Genomic DNA, 14086 nt, shown 5'->3' with positions numbered 1-14086 from the left:
ACATGATGCATTGCTGTAGATTAAACTACCCTATGGTACATAAAGGGGTTAAAATAAGCACAACCTTACACATCTACAGCAGTAAAATGATACATATACAAAAAGGTCTATTGTGGATTAAGTGCCATCTAGTGGTGAGGTTGCAGATTGCAACCAACTGAAACTTCCCCCATGTGCCAAGTGAAAATGAGAAAATGTGAATGGCTCTAACTACAGTCTGTTTATTTGTCTGTTCTGGGCTACTCTAGAAACAATGTGTCGGACTCCGTGGAAGAGGACCTGTTCCGTATGTAGATATAAACAGCTAATTTTAATGTAAAGAAAACACAATAATGTCTTTGTTCAGGTCATTAGAAACTAAGAAAGGATTGTATTTTCTTTAATAAAAGATTAAAACCATTGCTACAAATATTAGCCTATACTGAATTTTGGCATACAATCCCCCCTAAAGCAAACACACTGGACACGTAATGCAGCAGTAATGTTAATCCAAAAAACATTATATGTGGGCCTAATGGTAAAACATGAACAGGGAACATTTTGAGCTGTTTTATTTTCGAAACTTGAATTACATTAAAATTGTACAAATAACCTATAAATGCACTAGATTGGATTTTTTTTTAGTGATGCAAATGTCTGGGTTTCTCAAATGTTATTTAAAATATTGTTGACCTATATTGGCCTCTCTCTCTCTCTCTCTTTGTGTGTGTGTGTGTGTGTGTGTGTGTGTGTGTGTGTTTGTGAGAAGGTTAAAACGGGTTCACTGCATCACTGTTCTCGGGTGTGTTTGTTCTTTCGCCCGCTACGTGCCGCTGCTCTTCCTGTGTAGGCGGGGTCTAAGTAAGAAGTAGAGGTTTGTTGAGCTGGGGCATTAAAAAAACATCCAGCAGCACCGGAGCTGCGACTGTAACGTGTTTGGACGAGCCGGGGACTCTTCGCTTCTTATCAGTTTTTTTTATATAGCCCATATTTTATAAGTTTTAGTTTTCATACAGAGGCCGTTGACGTATGGTGAGCGGAAACGTTACGTCCTTGGCGGTGTGGTTTATTAGCTTAAACAAAGCGGACCCTTATAACAGTTTTAGCTAGTCTTCGCCTCAGTAGCCGTTTTTATTCCTCAAAAGAGGACGGTTTTTTCGGTCTAATGTTACTCTAAATCAACAGAAACGTCAGTACAGCATCAACACAAGGTGAGTGTCGTTATTTTAACCTACATATGTCAAATTTACCAGTGTGCCATGTTTTGGGCGAAAACACGAAACGACAAAAGGGGAGAAGCGAGGAATGCTTGTCTTCAGGGGCAAACTTTGGGTGTGGGTTAACGGTAACTTGCTAAGCTAGCTGTCGACATTTTTGTCAATTTCCTCATATAATACGGTTTTTTTCGACATCGTGACATGTGAAATGTTGGCATATTTTTACCAACATCTGAAGTCTGACCCCTTAATAAGTCTTCATCTGGGCTTTGTGCCGAAAGTAGGCCATTGAATTGGCCTTTGTATGACCAAAGAGGGCAGTATGGGTGGTTTAAAGTGTGAAAAGATCGTGTTTATCACTTCTGGATAACTATTAACACCACTATTACTTCATTCTTATGTCAAATATCATAGAGACTTTTACATATCTGAGCCTAATGGTGTTAACTTGCAAATGTCAATGTAAAAAAAAAACACAATTCTCTGTTGCTCTGCAATGATGTCGTTGTGAATTTTCTGCCCTCAAAGTGTTTTGTTAAACAACGCTGGCATTGTTGTCATATTGCTACAGTGGGTTATATTTTGGTTAAACCATAAGGAATGAATAAACAGTTAAGTGATTAATCTTTTACATGTACTACCCTAACTGCTACATTTTAAGTCTCCTCAAATGATTTCTAGTTGCCTTTCTCTAGGCAACGATATAGCAAAAGGCTCAATAGTACACTATAAGAAAATTAGCACGTTTTTTGTATTGTGATGTCTTATCATCGTCTGATTTTTATTTTATTTTTTTTTACTAATGCTATCGAAACCATTAATCCGATTTTTTTTCCCCATTTCCTGGAAAGTGAAGATTGTGTTTCAAAGCGACCTGGTTTTCCTAAGGAGTGCTCTTTAAGCACTCGGGTCCATCTGTCCGACCAGACTTTTTTCAATTTGTCAAAAAATACCTTTGCAGATGTCTTAAACATCTGTGTTTGTGCATGCAAGAAGGGAGCATCTGATTTAACCTACTCTAGACATTGCATACCTTTTTGGCAAAACATACATGATAAAGAAAGAAAAAAACATCACTTTGTAAGCCAAATTCGCAAACATTAGTGTGAAGTGTAATAGAAAACTGACACAACTCATAGCTGGACCCCAGCCTGGTCAAAGTGCATTATGGGTTGTATAAACTGTGGTTGAGGATACAGTGAGACCAAGAAGTCTTAAAGAAGGCCATATTGGTTAACCAGAATCAAGAGTCTCTTGTTCAGCCTTGCCCACAGCTCTGATTCAGGACTGTTGACTGTGCAGTATGTAAGTGGGACAAGATTGGTCTTGCCTACCTCTCTCGCTTACCCAGAGGAATTGCAGCCTGAGGGGGTGTTTTTTCCCCTATTGTTAATCTCAGGGAGAAGCTTGATTTGTTGAACTAGTAATCTGCGTTCACCAAGGCCTAATTTAGAGACATGGGAATAAAACGCCTTAGGTTAATTACTAGCCTGTCTGTGTTTATATACAGCATCATAATGACATAGCAACAGCATTGTATTGAGGTGAGAAAACACATGTCTGTGATGCTGTGCAGCGTGTATAGATGCAGATAATGCACACCAGGCCTAGTAATTGTAGACATGAGGGTAGACGTGTCTGTAGACTAGAGACGGCTCCCTGTAGATCAGTGACTCACTTCCCTTAGTTACATTGTTGTGATGTTAAAACAGAGCGAACAGTCCTCGGCTAGGAGTGTCCGGGGCAGTCTGAAGGGTCACTCAGCATTACTCAACTCTATTTGTCAGATATGAGTCATGAATGATCTGGCCAGGCGGATCATATAGGAAGGGTAGCCTATGTTTATAGATATATGATCATGGTTCAATCATTAGCTCTTGTGCTACCATCTTTCTGTGGTAAAATGTTGGAAGTCATCACAACACAGGCATAAAAGTGCCAAATGTGCAGCAAGAAACAGGAGATCGACATATTTTAGGTCTCTCGTAAAAGTACAGAATATTAATGGTCATGGAAAACTAACCTGAAGAGAACAACATAAAAAAGCACAGTATTAAGAAATAAATGATCAAATTTGTACAATACAAAAAAAGATTAATATAAAGGAGAAACAATTAACTATATTATATTATATTATATTAACATTTACAAGGTGTATCTATATGGAATCCAGCCTTAGCATGTAATAGAAAGTGAGAGAGGAAACAGCATTTTAAAACTTGACCAAAGGGGTTTCAACAAGTTGCTTAGGGCCAAGATTGTGATCATACTCAATCTACATCAAACTGACCGAGTGAACTCTGGGTTCAGGTTGAAAAGGAGTGGAAAAAGCACCCCATATTTCAGTGACGTTGTTTTTTCCCCGAGACATACTATGGGGCCAGTTCAGTTGGAATGCGTTATCTCATCTCTCGAGAGGGTTGGGAGATCGGGATCTCCTCCACATGACAGACAAACCCAAACAGGTCTTGCAATTTGTTCTACAACTTAAAAGAATATGCAGCAGACTGACTTTAACTCTTTTCAGGAATAGTTTGCTAACTGCTGAGTGATAAACATATAGACAATTAGATTTGTTTGGATTTTTAAATGGCTTTTAGATAATAAAACAAATGTGACATGTTATTGCATGACATTTGCTCTTATTAATCACTCTACTTTTTTGCCACAGAAAGTTTAGGCTATGTCATTTTCATACTTTTACCTTATTGTCAGTTTTGGGATACTGGTAATGTATGAGTCTGGGATGTCAATGATTAATCCACTTTTGATCAATTATCTGTCAATCAGGTCATAGCTGTTCAGATCAGTTTACTGAAAAAGAGGAGCCGCTGCAGCAAAGGGAGTGAAAGCAAATGTTCAGACGCAGTGCAATGAACGGTTAAGTTTCACTTTCACTGTGTCTGATGTTCTGTCTGTGCCCAGAATATGCTCTGTGTTTCAGGAGGAGCAGTGAGTAACTAAACACTCCAAAAGCGCAGCTAATAAAGGGCCCAGCTCCAAAAATAGGAAACCAGTACTTGGAGGTAGATGTGGGCCACCACAAAAAATTAATATGTTAGAGACCCTACATTAACTTCACATTAAAAAAAAGGAAAAAAGGTCATTCTTCAAATCCTTGGTGTCTTTATTTCATAGCAAAAATAATTTCGATACTGGCCAAATTATTGTAGGAAAGGACAACAAAACATTTCCAATCATTCTATCAATCATTCTTTTTAGCCGACTGGATGTCAGCAGGGCAGAATATGTCCCTATGCTTTGTCTCTAAAACATAGATAAAGAGAAAGACTTTGCCTGGTAACAATCTAGTTTGGCAGCACTTTTAAACTGATGGTAGATGTCCGCTGGATAAAGAAGGCATTCCTTTTTGTAGGCTGGGTTTCCTTCAAACATGCTGCATTTGCAGTCAAAAGCGAGACGTTCTTCCTGATCTCTCAACAGCCTGTTAGGGAGGAAAGCAGTGACGGGGCGTGGTTTTAATTTAGGGAATGGATGTGGAGTCATGCTGAGTTGTTTGGGTGCCTAATGGACTGAGAGTGGACTGTGACTTTCTGCAGCATCTGGGGGCCAGCTGGCTCACCGGGTGGCAAACAGAGCTGGGGGGATGGGCACCTAACTCAATTTGTGGACGACCAGATGACCCAGCCACCGTAAAAAAAAAGCTGACTTGTTTAGAATGCCATCTTTCACTTTGCCTGTTTTTTCGCAAGTTCTTGGCATTTCAGGGCAGCATTTATTATTGGATTATATCAGAATGCATGATGCATGTGACACAACAAGTTGTGTAGCTGTCAGATCCCTTAAACTAGATATGGAGGTTGTTGGGTTCATATTGTGAGTTGAGATATGCATTACACAGTTTGAAAACTGTCCAAAAACAAGTGAAAATAAACAGATTAAAAAGTTGGAGGAGGAGGAAAAAAGTTTAGGAGGTGCGATAAACAAAGCTAGGGATGCACGATAACTGTTTTTTAAAACCGATACCGATAACCGATGACTTTCAGCTCCTAAAGGCCAATACCGATAACCGATAACCGATAACCGATAACACACACATATACCTAAGATCATGAAATCAATACTATGAACAAAACCAAAAACAGGGAGGGCCTCATTCATTGCCTTTTCCATATTACGAGCATTATCTCGTAAGACAACATGCACCATCTCCTTCTTAATATTCCACCGCTGTAGCATAGCTTCAAAAGTCTGTTGAATCATTATACCTGTGTGTGATCCGGGCAGCTCCTGGGAGTGCAACACCGCTCTGTACATTTTAAAGTCTGTATTTATCCACTGCGCGGTCAGACTCATGCTTACAGGGCTGACATCACAAGTCCATATATCCATGGTAAAGCTCATGTCTTTTACGTTGTTATCAATCAAAGTGTGAATACATTTGGCAATCGCATCATACTTAGCTGGAAGGCACACATCAGAAAAGTAGCGGCGGCTCGGCAATGTAAACCGTGGCTCCAAGTGATTAATCAGACGGGAAAAGCCTCTGTCCTCGACCAGGGTGAAGGGCTGGTCATCAAGCGCCTGTCTTCTTCGGAAACTTTGAAGAAGTCCCACACAATCGACGCCATGTTCTTTGTTTTCGTAAGCACGCTGCTGCATGCTGCATTCAAGGTGTAACGTAACCCCTCAACAAAGCCTAATGTGGAGCTGAACTCCTTTCCCAAAATCTAATTTCTAGAATCACCTCTTTAAAGATTATGTTAAATTACCAGGTGAAACGAGGCCCAATCTATCTTAAATAAGCATTGAATCAGTTCAGTTTGTGGTTGTCGGGATCACTGAATACCTAGAAATCCTAATATGAAAATTTCTCAAGGTAAATGTATAGTTTGTTGATGAATAGATGCTGCAGAGCAATACAATTCATTCTTGCATGTACACTTGTGGATAAAGCAAGGTGGATCGGTTTGAGTGAGGTCAATTTTCAAGATCTAATACCAAACATCATTCATTTGTGAGGATTTGATGCTTTTCTTATGTCACAAGAAAATGAACATCTCACTGTTTTTGACTGTCAGTTGCATGAATACAAGCAATTAGAAGATCTTGGGTTTTAGAAAATTGTAATGTTTTAAACAATATTTTACATTTTTGACCAAACAATGAATCAAGTGAATAATTTGCAGATTATTGATAATAAAAAAAGTAATTATTACACGCAGCCATAGCATATGTACACGGTCCCCTTCTCTCTTCTTTTACTTCTTTAGCTTCTTTACATCGAAAGATGCTTGGAATGAAGTATAGTATAGTACATTGGTTCCCAACTGGTCAAGACATGGGGTTCAGATTTCTACTTGGTCATTAGTTCAATGTTCAAATGTTATAAATTACCACATATCCAGATTTATTTCACAAAATGTAAATAACAAGTTGGCTTAGAACACACAGAAATAAAACATGTTGCAAGAATAAACAGAAACATCACTTGAAAATCAAAGCTATGTAACTGATAGCATCTTTAATATCATTACTATTATTATTATTGTTGTTGTTGTTGTTATTGTTACTTTGGATATGTAAAATCTGTTGCATGAATGTCACCAAAAAAAGTCATGTTTTCGGTTACATTTAGTAATTGGGGGAAATTGTATGTAATCAGTTGATTTTCAGTTATGTTTTTTTTTGTAAAATTGGTCTCGAATTTAATTCCAAGTGGCATTAACAAAATCTTAAAGTCGTAAATCTAACGTGCTTGAAGCTGTAGGAACCCTGTGATGATGCGCAGTATGTAAGCAACAGCAAGTTAGGACCAAGGTGTTTGGTCAGAGTGCAGTTTTCTTTTCATGAGAAAGAAATTGAGCCATCGATCAAGGTTAGTGACGCAGGGTGTGGTTAACCTCCAACTGCATGAAACAAGGAACCACAGAGAAACCCGCTAGATATGTGGTTGCGTTTGCAGTTACTTCCAGTTTAATCTGTCTGCTGCATGCACAAAGATGAACCATATGTATTAGCTATTTGTGTTTTTGTAGTGTTTCCCTAATCTTTTTCAGAATTCATTAGTTTAGCTGATTTCTCTTTTTTTGCACCAACACCATCTTGCATTGAAGTTGCACCCAAGAATGAAGGGCATTGTGAAACTGGCTTGTTTACTAGTGGTGAATTTTCAGCAGGGGAAGCAAAGCAGATTCAGCAGGAAGCTGATTCTGTTGTTTGTCTTGCTATAAAGATATTTGTCACAGGTGGATGTTGGGGGAGGTGCAGAAATATGCTTTTAATATTGTAGTGCTTCAAGTAAAATTCATGTTTTCATGTATGTTTCATGTTTCTCATTATAAAAGTTAGATAAGATAAAAAGTTAGATAGATAAAAAACCTGATTTAAGTCAAAATGTTTGTGACAGCAGTACATATACCATAAACTCAACCACATGGAGAGACATTATTAGATCAATTTGTTGAACTGTGGTCACCCACAGTCGAAACATGGACTTTGTTAAAGATTACAGAACATTCACAGATGTGCCATGCTCCACCTTCAGACAACACAAGGCTTGTCTGTGTAAAGCTATAGGAGTTGCTGCAACAAATCAGAGGTGTCAGAAAGACAGATACTCAGTAGAGTTTATACATATATTTTCTTTTAATCAGACAGTGCAGCTCTTTTTTTTTAGTTGAACAACCCCCACACATTAGCTATATATTAACACATAGAAGCAAGGAAAAAAGTCTCATTAACTGACAGTCTATCAGCTAAGGACACTTCTGTGGCTGTATTAACCATAACTGTTATAAACACCTTATAAAGCTATTAGTGCAGTGTTTCATAGTATCAGTGAGTGGCCCTATCAGGAAGAACTCTTCTACCGCAGACTTTGCATAGTGCGTTTCCCATTTGATAACAGTCACAGGAAGAGAGAGGAAGGGGTAAACAATGATGGAGTGGTGACACATGTCTGCAATGTCACAGCACACATGTTCAGTTACTGCTTTCATGTATGATTGACATTGACCCTGACTTGGGAAAATCCCAAATGTATTTCCAGCTGGTGATCAAACTAACTAAAGCCTGGTGTCTGGCAGAGTAGCTGAGTGAGCCGTGTGCTTTTACTAACTTTTTCCTGAACAAACTATTCTGATTAATCTCCATAATGTTAATGTATATCACATACTCAACATCTAAACATTATAATCTATGAATTTATGTTGTAATTGAGTACATTTTCCAGAAATTCATTTTATAACTGTCTGTAAGTAACATAAATAAGATTATGATTTTTCTGACCTGTCTGAGACTGATGGTAGGCGGTGGACCATAACAAAAAGGCAAAGGATTGAGTTTCAGTCGGCTCTTCTGGGCAGCGGTTGGAAGAAACTCTTGATAAAACATTCGTTGAGGTCTGTGAAGCCCCCCACTGCTCATGTTGAAAGCTGGGCTATTGTATTGGTTTTTGGCAGGCAGGTAGTGTTTACACGATAAAACTACTCAACAGAAAAGCACAATGAGGGTTAGAAAAAAGAGATGAGAGATTCTCTCCCTGCTGCTGTGGCTGGTTTGATTTTGACACGTTTTGATTTATTTCTCTGGGAGGATATGATGTCTTGCCAGTGACCATACATCACTTGGAATTTTTGGGAAATACACGAATCTACAGTCAACAGAGCACAGTGCAATGTATAAGCCAGATTTTATCAGCCTGACCAGACTCGGTAGTTAGTAAAGAGTTTCTTTTAGCATTGGTCATGCTCATGACAGTTTGTCTTCACCATTCAGTAGCAAGTGATGTATTTGTTGAGCTGATGTCATTTTCAGTCATCACTGAAGATTTGGTTTGCTTGTGTGCTAGGAGCAGTTTTTCAAGCCGATTACTTATAAAAACCTGTGCAGCCATGCCAATTTCATCGCTTTTCTCCATTATTGTGGCAGTTTTCCTGTCCCCATTTTTCTAGCAGTGGCACAGGAAGAGGATGTTCCATTCTCATTCCAGACTGCAAAGCTTTTATTGGCATACTTATTTTTTTTCTGACTAGTAAAACAGCTGTCAATGAGTACATCAGACCTATTTGAATTTCTGAAAAAAACTGAAAACAGAAGGTCAGTCAGAAGTTGTTGTTGTCTTGTCTAGTACATACACTTAATTTGAAATGTCCTCACTCTCTCAGACCAACTCGAGTCATCTTAATTATATCAGGCCCTTTACTGCATAACCTTTTGATATTTTTTTGTCTGGACTCTGAAAAACTTGGGCAGTGATCCTATAGCTTGAGGTTATGATGACTAGAATCTGAAAAAAGATAACTATGCAGCAGCTATTACCAATTCATCTGGCACTAATGTATATTAATGTATCTGTAATGTATAATGTCTAAATGTATCTCTTACTAGTTTTTTTAAAAAAATTTAAATCAAATTTCAGAAAAATAATCTAAAACCAGTTGCCTTAGTTGGTGTCTTCATATTACTAGTTGATATTAACATCAGTCTATAACCCAAAAATACACATGTATGATAAAGAAAAGCTGCAAATCCTCATATTTGCAAAAAAATGCCAGACTCATTACCCATCAGCAAAATTGTTATTTTTTATCAATAGACTTATCAATTAACTGTCCAGTTGTTTCAGATGAGGAGTAGGTAAACTATGCAAGACCCTGCTTTGTATTATTCCAGTCCATCGTGTCCATATTGAAGCATTTCCAGTCAAAACCAGTGTCTTGGTTAATGTACTTGTACTGGAAAGAGCTGAGCAGCTCTGGCTATTATCAACAGAGGTAGAATTGTAAATGAAAAATGGTGGCGCTAATGTTCAGCATCACAAGCACAAAGCATGTACCGTCTCTGTCTTCTCGAGCCTGACCATACAAAGTCATGATTCGACACGGTGTACTCCTGTTACTCTAAATATTAGGCTCTCAGGTCTGTCATCACGACTACTCATAGACCATAGTTTCTGCCTGACGATAGAGAGGGGGTGTTCAAAGAGGAGGATGAGGAGGCTAGAACTTTGTAAAAGTATCTGCCTGCTATCATTAGTCACCCTGACTGTGAGAGAAGAAATGGCATGACCTCGTGTGTAGTTGAATGATTTTCTCAGCTGATATGTGGGAAAGATAAAGGCCAGTAGTTTTAACTGTGTGCCTCAGTATTGGGTCAAAAAAAAGAACATCAATGAGAGGCAGCTGCTGGTTCCTGTTCAGGTGTTGAAACATTAAGATAACTTTCTACCTGAGCCTGGACATGATCATGCGCTGCTCACGCAAGCAGCGCATGATGACTAACGCCGGATTTCCACCGCTTGCATGTGCGTTGCATTACGGCTCTGCTGCGGTTTTGCTCCTTGCTCCGGCATCCGTCAATCCCCACCGGTTGCGTTTTGAGTCCGGCACGGCATAGCACTGCCGGATCAGCTGGAGTGGTGAGACCGAGGAGATCGGTAATTACAGAATCACGCACATTACTGTATATCAGTACAGAAGGAAAAAAAAACTCCATTCACTCTCTGGGTTAATTTTAGTGATGCCGATTCACTCCCATAACTTCCAATAAGTTGCTCAACGCCATTTCCTTTCTATGGTTGTCCTTATAAAATGATGCGTGGTTCTATAAATAATTTTGTGGTATTCCACCTCCATAATTAGCTTCTCTTTGTCCGTGTTGCCGGTAATGACCTTTGAAAACTTCTGACCTGATGAATAAAGGCCTGGATCTGCTCATTTTGACGTTTTGTTGATGTAGTTAAGTGAAATACAATCTGCAAAAATTGGAGGCTTGTGTAGCTGAGACGAAGTTGATACGCAACGCAGAGGAACCAGTGGAAATTAACACATAGACTACAGTGTTATCTATTTTCTCCGTTTGCCGTGACGGAGCGGAGCCAGACCACACACAGATCTGGTGGAAATTAGGGCTAACTCACTGAGCTGCTGCAGAGCTGCCTGCTGCTATAACTACTGTATACCCACAATCAAAAGATTATAGTCCACTAAATTATGAAGCTGTGCAAGCCACTGTATTGTCAACAACACGGCAATGAAAGTACTTCACGATAAAAGGTGTTAAAAACTGAAGTCGAAAGAAACATTGTCAGAGGGCTTTTATTTTGAAATTTGAAAAGGAAAGGTTGAGTAAAACAGATATATTTGTAATTCTTTGTGTATGTAATGGGTATAGACATTAAAACTATATAAAAAAGGTAGTGTAATGTCAACATAATTGTTAAATGATCATTTTCACTGTATTTTTTCTGCATGATTTTTTCTGTCATGCAGAAAAAATCAGCAAGACTCCTGTGCTGCAGCAAAGCGACAGCCACGCTGCACCTGAGCAGTGGTGCTCATACGGGCACTATGGCTGCTTTAACCTGTAAACACAGGCGCCACATACAAAAACTGGAGCCAGTGTTAAGCCCATTATAAAAAGTGACAGGTATATTGTCTTGCATTGGACAAAATGTGGCGAAAGTATAACTAAACCAGAGGGACTTTGCGTGAAGAGGTCATTTAATAATTCTCTGTCCAATACATGAGATCAGAGATGCTACATTATGTAATAAAGATAAACACATTTGATTTGACTTTCTCTCTGATGAATTCACCACAAACCAACTGGCCTTCTTTTATAATCTTTTAACAGTTATAAAGGGCACTTTTACTACAGTCTGTTTTAAATTACACTTCATCAGTCTACCTCTGTCTGAAATTGCTATCAGCTCTTATCATCTGTGACGTTAGCTTTGTGGAAGCAGTGCTGTCTTTTATGTCTCTCCATGTCTTGTGAGACAGTGAAGTCTCCTCCTACAACGGTCATATAATAATTTAGTTATCACTTACTGAGAAAGTTATGAGACTTGCCACCACAGGTCTTATTGTTCTGTTGAATTATCTAATTTATTTCTTTGATAAAGCTTTGGCAATAACCAAAGAGCTGCTGTAAACAAAGAAAAAGCTAAAAGGTTGGGAGGTGTACTTAATATTTTATTCAGAGTAGATGTTATAGCAAGCCTCTTTGCAAAGATATCATGCCCCAAGATCATTACCACAAATGCCAGTGCCTCCCTAATGTGACACAAAGGCATAAAGGACCCTGAATGCCTCCCAGTCTGTCAGCTCCCTGTAATTTGCATTCTGAGCCCCAGCGTGATAAACATAGCTGTACTTCAGGAATGTTGGGGAGGAGCCCTAATAGTGCAGAAAGTCTTTGCAGTTGGTGTTGGTTTGAATTTAATAATAATCATCTTGCTGGGTGTGTTGAATGCTGAACATTTGTGTCTATGTTTCCACAAGTTCTTCAGGAAGTGTAAAGGGAAAATGCCCATTGATCAACAGAAAATTATTTCCATCTGTTGCCTCTGGCCAGATGTTAAAATGCACCTAAAAATTCAAATAAAAATTACATTTGGCTCAACTGTTAATGTTCGTTTTGCATCTCCCACTACTCAACATATCTCTCAGCCTGCCATTTTGTTTTGTCTGACACGTTTTTTTCCCCACTCAACAGTATGATAACTATTACTAAAGCACTTAAGGGAAACTCAGATTGAGGTTGGCCATTAGGCCCAGTTTCACAGGATGTGGTTGTTTTTGCAGATGTATGTACCCTCTGAACCACAGCACTGCAGCAAACACATCACTGAGCATTTCACTGAGCATTTCGCATATACCTATAGGGTTCCCACAGAATTCAGTTTCCTGGAAAAGTTCCGAAATTAGAAAAATTGTTTTCCAGTCTTGGAAATTGTTTGGAATCAACAGAATGTTTTGGGAAAGTTTTTAATATAGGATGTTGTTTAAATTGTGTTCATAAAAATCCCCAAACACATGTAATGTCATGCAAAAATATGGCCATTGTATTACTAATGTAAAATCTAGTGCTGTGCTGTATGGCCATTGAAACATCACTCATCACATTAGAAATATACCAGAGGGGCATTTTGTCATCACAGAGGCTGCTAATGTCTAACATGTGAGTAGTTAGCAAGCTCGAGCAGTTTTCCTGGGAAGTGTGTGTTTATTAATGTATGCAGGGCTCTTGCAACATGATTGAGGTGCTTGGATTACTTGACTTTGGTACTCTGAAATTGAAGTAATGGAATATCTTGAAAATCAAAATTCATATCTTACTATATTGAATAGGTTTTACCTTAGTCATTGAAAAGAAGAACTTCAATTAAAAGAGTACCAAAAGATAAATTATTTCATGAAATTTGAAAATAATGATAATAAGTAGTGAATTAATATAAAGTTAAATTTTAGGCTGTGGTAACGTGTTTGTTTCCATTTATGAATTTGCCCTAATCTTTTGCAACAGATGGTTCCTTGAAAATTTGACTTGAATTTGACTTGCCTTGTCTGTATGAACCCTGTGTAGGACTAATGTAAGGCTATATAGGCCTTCCCATTTTTTTAATCTACTTAAAGATAGTCATAGAAATGGGGAAGCCATGATGAAAAGGTTTTGAAAATTCATTGATAAACTCTGTGTCTGCTCTGTACCTAACTATGTAAAGCCACCAGTTTTATCTCTTCATCACTCAAAGTTAACTTAAAAAATATCTTTTTTTCTTGAGTCATGTAAAATAAATGGCACCCACAGACAAAGACAATGTGAGAATTAGCTTAATGATATCCAGCAGGGACTGACTATTTTGGGACACAGCTGTTGACTTAGCTGCTATCAACACTTCCTGATTGTAGGCTATGAAGGCTACATCTTACTGGGGCAAGTAAACCGAAAGTTGGTCTGAGTCTCCAAGTTTGAGGATTGGGCAGACCGTCAAGGAAATGTGTCACTGGAGTTGTTGGGAATGGCAGAGATTCAGGAAGAGGCATGAAGCTGCCAGACCAAATATGGGAATACACACATGAACACACCTGCCTTTTCTCTCTGCGAAGCTGTAACCTTGGCTTTAGGTTCTTTCTGCAGAA

The 14086-nt window shown here is 38.6% G+C and overlaps 1 pseudogene; it reads left to right on the top strand.

Moving 5' to 3' along the window:
• The first annotated feature begins 841 nt into the window (after positions 1–841).
• Positions 842–14086, top strand: part of LOC121950942 — a 29349-nt pseudogene continuing 16104 nt past the window's right edge.

This window comes from Plectropomus leopardus, chromosome 12 (genome assembly GCF_008729295.1).
Source record: "Plectropomus leopardus isolate mb chromosome 12, YSFRI_Pleo_2.0, whole genome shotgun sequence".
NCBI lineage: Eukaryota > Metazoa > Chordata > Actinopteri > Perciformes > Serranidae > Plectropomus > Plectropomus leopardus.
The sequence above is the reverse complement of the archived record's forward strand: the minus strand, read 5'-3'. Positions and strand labels throughout refer to the sequence as shown.